The sequence below is a fragment of the Neopsephotus bourkii genome, unplaced genomic scaffold (assembly GCF_033783945.1).
Source record: "Neopsephotus bourkii isolate Nb327-2 ecotype Australia unplaced genomic scaffold, CSIRO-AGI_Nbou_v1 NB_962, whole genome shotgun sequence".
NCBI lineage: Eukaryota > Metazoa > Chordata > Aves > Psittaciformes > Psittacidae > Neopsephotus > Neopsephotus bourkii.
In genome coordinates this window covers 2,414,357-2,424,271 of record NW_026901456.1, presented here as the reverse complement: position 1 = coordinate 2,424,271, position 9,915 = coordinate 2,414,357, and positions in this window count along the sequence as shown.

Below are 9,915 nucleotides of genomic sequence, written 5' to 3'. Positions count from 1 at the left end.
TGTTTGTAACGTATCTGTACTCACAGAACACTTCAAATTCCTGCACAAAAAAATAAAAGGCATCATAGCCACCCAAAAAATAGCTTGGAGAAAACAAACTCTGGGTGCTATTCCTGATTCCTACACTGATCTCTTGAGTAACTGCCAGCAGGTCACTTATCTCTGGCAGTTCCCTTAGGGTGGACATTCACTCTGTCTTGTACAAAAATCTGTCATCCACAGATGTAAAGTACAAAGGGACAACTACCATGTAGTACTGCTAAAATGAAACGGTTTGAATAAGAGATAGTTTACTCAAAACACACTGCAAAGGCTTTTTTCTGAAGTTTTATATCTATGTCCTTGCCCCCAGTTACCTCTCCTTATAAGGAAATAAAGTTATGCTACAGATGAATGCCTACAGCAGTTAATAGCTGCTGAATCATGTTATGCTGACAAGGAATGAACAAGCATTTTAGTGTTCGTGTTTATTGTTTTCTCAATCTTTAGTTCAAAAAAGACTTTAAAACAAAAAAAGTGGTTAAAAATGTAAAAAGAAAGCTTTGCTTCACAAGACCGATGATGCATTCTCCTCTCAGAGGAAGCAGGTCTCCTCTTCAGATGATTAGCACATTCATAATTAAAATTCTAAATTGTATTCTTTATTAAACACCTGGATGATATCGCTCACAGCTTAATTACATAAACGAGCATTTTAGAAATTATTAGGTTGTATTTCTACAACATAATTCTCACCACAGCATTTGGACTCTTGTCAAGTCACAAGCAAGAATTAAAAAGTATCACGGGCAGTCTGGCAAGTTTTAAGTCTGTGCTGAGTCTTAATTTATTTTCCAGGATTTAAGCCTGAATATTCACTTTTTCAATATCTGCAAGTTCTATGAGAACTCAGGGTGCCTTGGGGGGTGGTGTGTGAAACCTGAGACTCACAGTAATCATAAGACTCCAGAAGCTGGGATTTTGAAGGAAAAAAAAAGCAAAGGATTTATACCATGTAATCATAGAAATTTCCCAATTGAGCAGAGGTTTGAACAGTTTCCCTCAAAAGATGATATAAAGCAGTCCATATCAAAGCCAGAAAACAAAAACAAAAAATTACTACTTTGCAGTTCACCACTGTTTTACACAGCTCTGTTTAGTTTTTTGGATCAGGGATAACAATCACATTGTGTGATTTAGTTTGTTTCATTGCTAAAAAATGAAATGGGACTGAAGGGATTTCCAAGACTCCTTTGCAGCAAAATCCCATCATTTATATCCTTCAATTCTGCTGGTACAGAAGAAGAGAGTTCTCTGAGAAGGTAACAACAATGCAAAGACATCCTAAAGGTACGGTTCACCTAAATAAGCCCCAAAACACCTAACAACAGAAACCCCCCATAAACACAACACCCCAAAACATACTAGTAGAAGCTTATTTTATATTTCTTTAAAGAAGATCTGACTTAGCTAAAACATTCACTTAGGATAAGGGGGTAAACTGACATAACGAAGCATTCACAGCTAACATTTCTGGTCAACACTTGCCTTTACTCAAAGGACAAATATCTTTGCATTTATAGCTACACATTCTACTCTTTACCACAGATAAACAAAACACATGGATTATTTTAATGACTGTCAGAATCCATTCACAAGTATGTATGTCAAAATATTTACAATTAATACTAAATTAATCATCTGTGGTTCTAATGTATCTTACTCTAACTTAGGAGGACACAAGAAACAACCGAAAGAATTGAGAAAGCAAACATATTGGCAAGTCAAAGTAAATACTTTCTGAAAGCGATATTCAATCTTGTTTCTGGTATTAACCTTTTAACTCTGATTTTTTTCCACAACAGTGCTTCACAGTACATGAAACCGAAACAAAATTCCACTAATACTTTAAGCATAAATCAGTAAGAACTTCAGAAACATTTCCGTGTAAACATAAAACCTTTTTTTTTATTTACTTATTTATTCAGTAAGAAAGAATAAAAAAAGATGCAGAAGACAGACTTCAAATGGTAATTCCAGCAACAACTTCCACCAAATCACATAAAACTGTGTTTCAGTTTTCCCAATTAGGAAACTGTAGACCATTTTCTATCCGACATATGATGTTAAAAGATACAGACTTACTAGCTAAGCTGTAAATAAGCAGTTTTGGAATGGTACCATATAAAATACTGATACTAAAAGAAGTGTAAATCAGGGCAGCAAAAGCTATCTACTCAATTCTCAAAGTATTAGACAATGGACTTAAGACTGGAGTCCAAATGAACACCCACAGACATTATCATGACATTTGAAATTAAATCGTTTATAAATAAGTTCTCAACATGATTCTAAAGATTAACTGAATATTCCTATGAGACACAGGTTCTCATTTAAAGGCATCTTGAGTGACTAACTCTTTCGCTCTCCAATGTATGTCTAATGATTAAACTCAGTTTATTTGTATTTCACCAATGTTTCTAAAGTCAATTTACCCTTCATAGCATGCTTCCCCCACACTCCTTTAAAGCTTCAGTAGTTGACCAGTCAGTTGCACTTTACTTTGACCTGCTAACTCACATTTATACCAAATAGTAAGGTTTCCCTTTGTATTACTTAAGAACAAAACTTCTTTCATCCTGAAAACAGCTTTAAGGGGGGGGGACGATACAAAAAAATATTCAGCATAGTGCTGGAGATGAAGTTATTTCTGTGATACAACCTATGATTTGTTAAAGCAAAGTAACTTCACACTGCTAACCTCTGAACTTGAAGGTGGGGGGGAAGGGAAAGCTGTAGGTGGGTCCTCACACATCATCCCCACTGTGGTCATACTAGGCTGAATTCATACAACCTAATGGTTGTTTCAGCAGTTTTTTGCCCACTTAAGGTTTTGTTCCTACCCACGTTAGCAACAACACATTACCTACAGTTTAACTAAGGACTGCATATAAACAGGACTTATGCTATAAATACCAAAGGTTTTTTTCTACCCCTAAAACCTCCCCTGTGAAACTTTCAGTGGTCAAATTCTAAGGTACAACTAGAATGCCAGCACTTGGACACAAACATGAATCCTTTGACTAACCTACCACTCCTCCCCATCATACCATCATGCCCAGTGCAGGGAACTAGACAATTCTGATATTAACATAAATTTATTACTGTTAAAAATATCCTTAGCATAGGATTTTAGAACCCATTAAAGGAAAATAAACATTTAGAACATCAAGATCTTGCACATTTGAGTATGAACTACTCAGAAATACAGCTATGGAAGTTAAACCTCCACTTCAGCATTTTGGTATGAATTAGGGGTGTGCTACTGAAGCAAACTTTCCAAACATCCCACTTACTGTGCCTTTGTTCGTTTCGCAAGATGGACCTGGACAACAAGAGTAAGTTCTTTTCCAGACCAAAATAAAACTGGGAATCATTCTTTAGAAGCTTCCCAGTTCTAAAGAGGAACGTACTTCTTCAGAAGTCCAAATACGAAGGGATTCAGTAGACCTAGCTCAAAGGAAGCCCTTCTTTAAAGCTTTTGATGTGGATATACTGCTTTCAGCAACAACAGTTTCTCTCTGCAAATCTGCCACTTTTGGGCCTCACCACTTGCTAACACACACACAGACTTACATGTGTTAGGTTACCCAAGAGTAATTATGCTATTTAAGTCAACTTTAAAGTTAAACATAAACCAGAGAATAAGATCTGCAATATCTTAGGTGCTTTAATTTAAAACCACCATGTCTGACAGGAATATACTCTTCTGTTTTCTCTTCAGTATGGTATAATATTTAAGATTAAATAACTGACTATTACTAGAATACCCAGAGCTCTGCATAACCTTAATTTACAGTGCTTCTGGACTGCAGCTACTCCATTACTACATTCAAGTGTTTTTCACACGATGAAAGTGCCTTCCTAAAGTGCCTCAAATTGTCTGTCAGAAGTCACTGCATGAAGAACTGCACATTCAGTTACCTTCACTTTACCTGCACTGCAAGAACACTTGCTTTTCCCTTTTTCAATAAAACAAACATTTACAGGGCCCAGTTGCATATGAGCTTGGGATTACTGTTATACTGCCATACTAAAATGGAGAATGTAAACATAAATGGGCAGAAAAGCAGATGATTATTCTTTTATAATTACTACATTTTCAGCGTACCCTAGAGCATGCCAAGTACCTCACCATACAGAACAAGACAGACAAGCTTTGTACCTCGCTATTTACGGTCTAAAATAAATCTCACCAAGCTCCCACAAAGGGTAGCAAACCCTACACGCACCAGTTGTACGTTTCACCCGGGGAAAGCGGGCTTACCGCCAGACTTTCAGCAGGGTTGATCTGTCCCGTTCGCGCAGGGCCAGCACCGCGCCTTGGGAGTCCCACGCCTGTCACCGGACCCTACGGGGACATGGGCACCCGCGGAAACCAGGGACGAGGCGCTGAGAATGACTGACTGCCCGACCCCGCGGCGGCGCTGGGTACAGGCCTCGGGGGAAGGTGAAGAGGCGAACACCTGAAACACGGCACCGCGGAGGGGGAGCCGGGCACTGACGGGTGCCCGCCGCGGCCGGGAGCCACCGCCCCGGCGCCCCCGCGAGCGCGGCGGCTCCATACCTTCCCTCTCCCGGGACCCCTCCACCCTCACTCGGGACGGGACACCCCACCGGCCGCAGAGTGGCGAGGGGGGAGGACAGGCCGGCTGACTAACACCGCCTCTGCGAACGCGCTTCAGGCTCCTCTACCACACCTCCCTCCCACTTCCCACGGGGTGCAGCCTTCGCCCCAACACTACCACTTATCACCACCACCATTACCACCACTTCAGCCCAGCGGGCACCGACGGCGGCCGGCTCTGCTAAGCTCACCTCAGTGCCGTCTGCTGCTGCTGCCGCCGCCGCCGCCGCTCACCCGCGGGCCAGCTGGCCAGCGGGCCGGAGGTCAGGGTCGCCGTCCTCGGCTCGCCCCCCTTCTTCCTCCTCCTCTCGCTCTCCCCAACTCGGCCGCCCCTGACACAGGCTGCGGCCCGACTGCGGCGCGAGCGGTCAGGTGACTCCCAACAACATTACCCGCCTGCCCCCCGCGCACACACCCCGCCCGATGATTGGAAGCAGCGCTCCCCGCCGACGCGCAGCCGCCCACAGCCGCGCGCACTGCGCACGCGTTCCCCGTGCCACCGCCGGGCCCTGCCGCCCGCCCGCCCGCCTGCCCGCCCGCCTACCCACCCGCCGGCGCTCCTTGAGGGGCCGCGGGGATCCGGTGGAGCGTTTGTCACCCCTCTGAAGGGAACGGGGTCGCGGACGGGGAGACGTAAATGCCCCCAAGGGGCAGCCGCTGTCCGGATCGGAAGTGCTGGTAGTGGAGCTGGACGCGGCCCCGCAGCTGTCGCCTCGTGTGTCCGGGACGGGACGTGATGTGATGGCGCGGTGCAGGCTTGTGCTGGGAAGTGCCCCATGTCAGTAGGCTTGACCAATAGCACAGTCACAGAATCATAGAATCAACCAGTTTGGAAAAGACCTTTAGCACCATCAAGTCCAACCATTACCTCAGGACTGCCAAGTCTACCGCTAAGCCACATCACTGAGGACATCTACACGGTTTGTGAAGTGATCCCCTTCCAGGAATGGTAATTCCACCACTTCCCTGGGCAGCCTGTTCCAATGCCTGAGCACCCTCTCAGTGAAGAAATTTTTCCTAACATCCAGTCTAAACCTCCCGTGGTGCTGCCTGAGGCCGTTACCTTGTCCTATCACTTGTTACTGAGGAGAAGAGACCAACCCCCACTTCCCTACATCCTCCTTTCAGGTAGCTGTAGAGAGCGATAAGGTCCCCCTTGAGCCTTCTCCAGACTAAACAACCTCATCAGGCTTGTACTCCAGACCCTTCATCAGCTTCCCTGCAATGAGTGACACTGCTGTTTTGCTGGTACAACTTACCAACTTGATGAATTATGTCGTGTGATCTAGAATGCTTTCTGGAAGCTCAGGCTGTGCTGATGTGAGGGTGATTTGCTGGAAGTGGCCTGTTGACAGGCCTCATCCTCATGTTGGGTCTGATTTGTCAACCAGCTATCAAGCTCTGCACTGTGCTGTGTAAAAGGAGATAAGATGTCAAGTAAAGAGAAAAAAACACTGCAGGGCAAGTTGTGGTGAGGAGATAACCTTCAGCTAGCAACAGACGCACCAGTGCTAGAACTGAGAATGGTGTGGTGTTACTGTTGAGCTGATTTCCCTACTGAAAGGCAGACTGGGATGTCCAGTGCCACTTGTATGGAGCTTGCATACAGTTTTCATACTGTCCTGACAAGTCTTTTTGTGTGATGCCATCTGCATGTGCAGATTCAGAGAGATAGCTAAGAGAATGTCTTAGCAAATGCTGCTGTGTGTTTTCCTGCTCAGGACTAGAGAATTTACAGTACTTTTAGGCTCTGGTAGGTATTGGCCTCCTCCAAAGCAACTTAGAGTAGCAGTAATGTCTTTTCTTCTGCTGAAAACAGCCAGAGGGCAGCTTGTTCTCCTTAGTACCATCTTGAAGGCAATGCAAAGGAAAAAACCTGATTAACAGATAGAAAAAAACCCTCTCCTCTTTCATACCATTAAAAGGGAAAAAGTTCTCTGTTGCCCAGGTCAGAGGGGATAAGCCCCAGATACCTGTTGATTCAAGGGCACCACTGATGGCAACCTCCTTCCAGAAGCTGCATATCCTGAGTAAAATATTAATGATGGCAAAAGATACACTGCCAAGAATACTAATGGGAATTTCATTGTTATGAAATTTTAACAAAGTTTAACAATTTTGTTTACATTTTAATTATAAGACTGCATTTATGCCTCATAAAATAAAACATAAGAAATAAAAAACCAGTTTTACCCTGTATTTAAGTATAATGTGACTAGTTTGGGCTGGTTTTTACAGTAGATATGCTAAACTTCATTTTAGCTTTGCTGAGAATTTTTGGGGAAGGTGTGAGCAAAGATGTTACTGGTAATATTTAGTAATGATGGGTGTATATAAAAGAGGAGACTTCCCCTCATGTTTGGGTGTAATGACTGACTTTGCATAATTCAGAAAGAGGTGAAACCATGGGGAGTAATGCCTATGTTGGAAAAGCATGGAGTGTCATTCTCAGAAGCATGTTTTACATATTACTTTACTCCTACATTAATACTCTCTTCTTTACTCCTGAATTAATACTCTTTTTCTACAGAGTTACTACCATTACAATGGTAATGCTAGTGAAATTCTAATTTTATTTACTTTCAGTGGCAATCTGGTTAGAAGTCACAGAGGTAGGAGGTTTGAGGGATATATAACTGATTCCACCTCCACCCAGTGAACCAAACGATTTCGCTTTCACAGAAAATTAGAAAGGAAATTTTCAGTAGCTTTCTTCAAAAGTCATTATGTCAGATTAAAATTGATAACAGACAGGAAATCTCTGCCCTTTTATTAGTATGTTTGCTAACTGAAAAGGCATTTCTGAATTGGATTTTTTTTTTTAAGTGGGGAGTAGCTGCATTTCACAGGCAGGCTTCACTTTTCCCTGGATCATTTCTAAGTCTTTTAGGCTTAGTTTTGTAAGGTACATTTTGTTACTGGTTTTTTGTCTCCGTTTCTTTCATCAGATATATTCATTAGCATCCAGAATTAAAATGACAACCTGAAGCACTGTAAAAGCAGATGTGGAACCATAACCCAAGTAGCAGTTCCAGATTACTTTCTTGAGGGTTCCCAGTTGCTCTGGGCTCTGAGAATTCATAGTACTTAAAAAAAAAACAAAGCTGTCATTTCCTCCATCAACAGTATTAAAAATAGATGTTGATGCCTTGTCTGGATGTGCACCAGGTCTGTCTTTTTGTTAGACCTGTGGTAAACATGGCACATCAACTGTAGCCGTCTTCCAAACCCACTCACCTTTTGCTTTAGTTTTACATGTGCCTGAATTCTTAGAGTGTTTATTGTGGGCTAATACAGCTGAGTCTTTTGTAACTGACAATCATACAAAACAAATAAAAGCAACATCAGTAAAATAAACAATCTGCTGTGTTGGCTGTACTTGAGGTTAGTCTAGCAATGCATTCTCTGAAAGACCTGCAGCAAATGGGTTTGTATACCCATGTGATCATCCACACTTACAGCCAGGACAAAAACATTGCACATATGCCATGCTGGAGCTGATGAAGCAAAGAGGCTATCAAATCAGAAGAGGTGCTGAAAGGATGTAAAGAACAGCAGCAGTGTAAAGGACGGGACTAGGCCAGCAATGGAAAAAAATCTGTTGAATTAAGAAAATTTTTGGATTAAGAAAAAATCTGGATATTCAGCAACTAACTTAAAAATGCGTAAACTTGTGGTGTTCGCATGTTCATTTTACATACTGCTCTTGTGAGTGTTCTCTGAAGGAGGTATGATGCCTTTGAGGTGAGAAGAATCTCCCGATAGGAGGAAGGAATTCCTCTCCACTCTTCCCCTTTCCTTTGGAATTCTCTGGTCAATCTATTCATGTGTATTTCTGCTAAAGGAACAAGTTATATCCAGTGCTTTATAAATCAAAATAACCCCTCACTGTTTTCTTTGTATGTAACACAACTGTTACTGCTTTATTTATACAACTCCCATATTTTGATTAAATGAGAAATTATTGGTGGCCCTAATTTGCTAAATACAGCTGTATTATAAAATAAGCATCTGAGATAGTTCTAATTTCACGTAGGATTTAGCAAAATCACACATGCTGGAGGGAGGGTGTGGTTCTCTCTGCCATTCCTATGAAGAGTATCTTGAACAAAACTCTGAGGCTTGCAGTTTTGACAGAGGCTAATACAGATTTTGCTTCAATGGCTGTTTGACAGCTGTCTTTCACCTTCATAATTTTGTAATGAAACAAAAGCAACTTGTTGACAAATAAATTTAAGCACAGCTATTTGATATGTAAATAGTGCCTTTTTTTTTTGAGCGTTGAGTACTACCAGTTCTTTATGTATTCTGAATCCAAGTTTTTATAGTTACTCTTTATATTTTGTGTGAGTTGTAGTTCTCATGCTCTTACACATATTGCTAATTCCCAGTCCCCTAGGGAATTCAGATGGGAAGAAAGCGGCTTTAAGACAACTGGTAAGAATTGACAGTTGGAGAAATACAGGATGTTCGCAGTGTTTAAGCATAAGCAGGAAAATTATAATACCTGCCAACAAGCTAAAAAGTTTGGAGGTTTTTCTCTGGTTTTACACTTGAGATTTTTGTGGGGAATAGGAGGGAACAGAAGAGAAATCAAAACAAAAGGAGCTCTTGCATTGGCTTGAAGATTGGCTACCAAATTTCAGACCACACCCACCAAGAAGCGATCTTCATCTCTTGTACTCAATCCTAGGGATGATGCAATGCTGACTTCCCACACAATAGGGAATAAAGTTATGGTGTAATAGCTTGCTTCTCACTCATAGTCAAACTGCAGAACTGAATAAGTACTTTCCTCATTGAAATTAGACACAACTGGAGAGTGGAAAAAATAAAAAAGAATTCGTCAATTTTTTCCCTAAAAAGGAGAAGTAAAACCAGTAAAAAGGAGATCTGGGAGCTAAGCTGAAAAACAAGGAAGTATGTCTTCCTGCAGATGAATAATGAATGTCTTAAAGATAAAACAAGATAAAAATTGAGATGATAAATGCTCAGAGAATTAGTAAGCATAATAAGAAATAATAACAAAAAAATGCAAAAAGGAAAACGCCCCTTTTTCTAAATGTGGTTGGTTGTTTTTTTTTCCAGATACATTGACAACATTAATGGGATTTTAAGTCCTATTACATTAAATGCTGTTATTTCCCTATGAACCTTGGCTACAGCTGTCTTCTTGATAGTGTTGTTTACTGCTTCTCATCCACTAGATGCACCAGCCTCAGCTAGCACTTGTCTGGGGCTTGATTTCA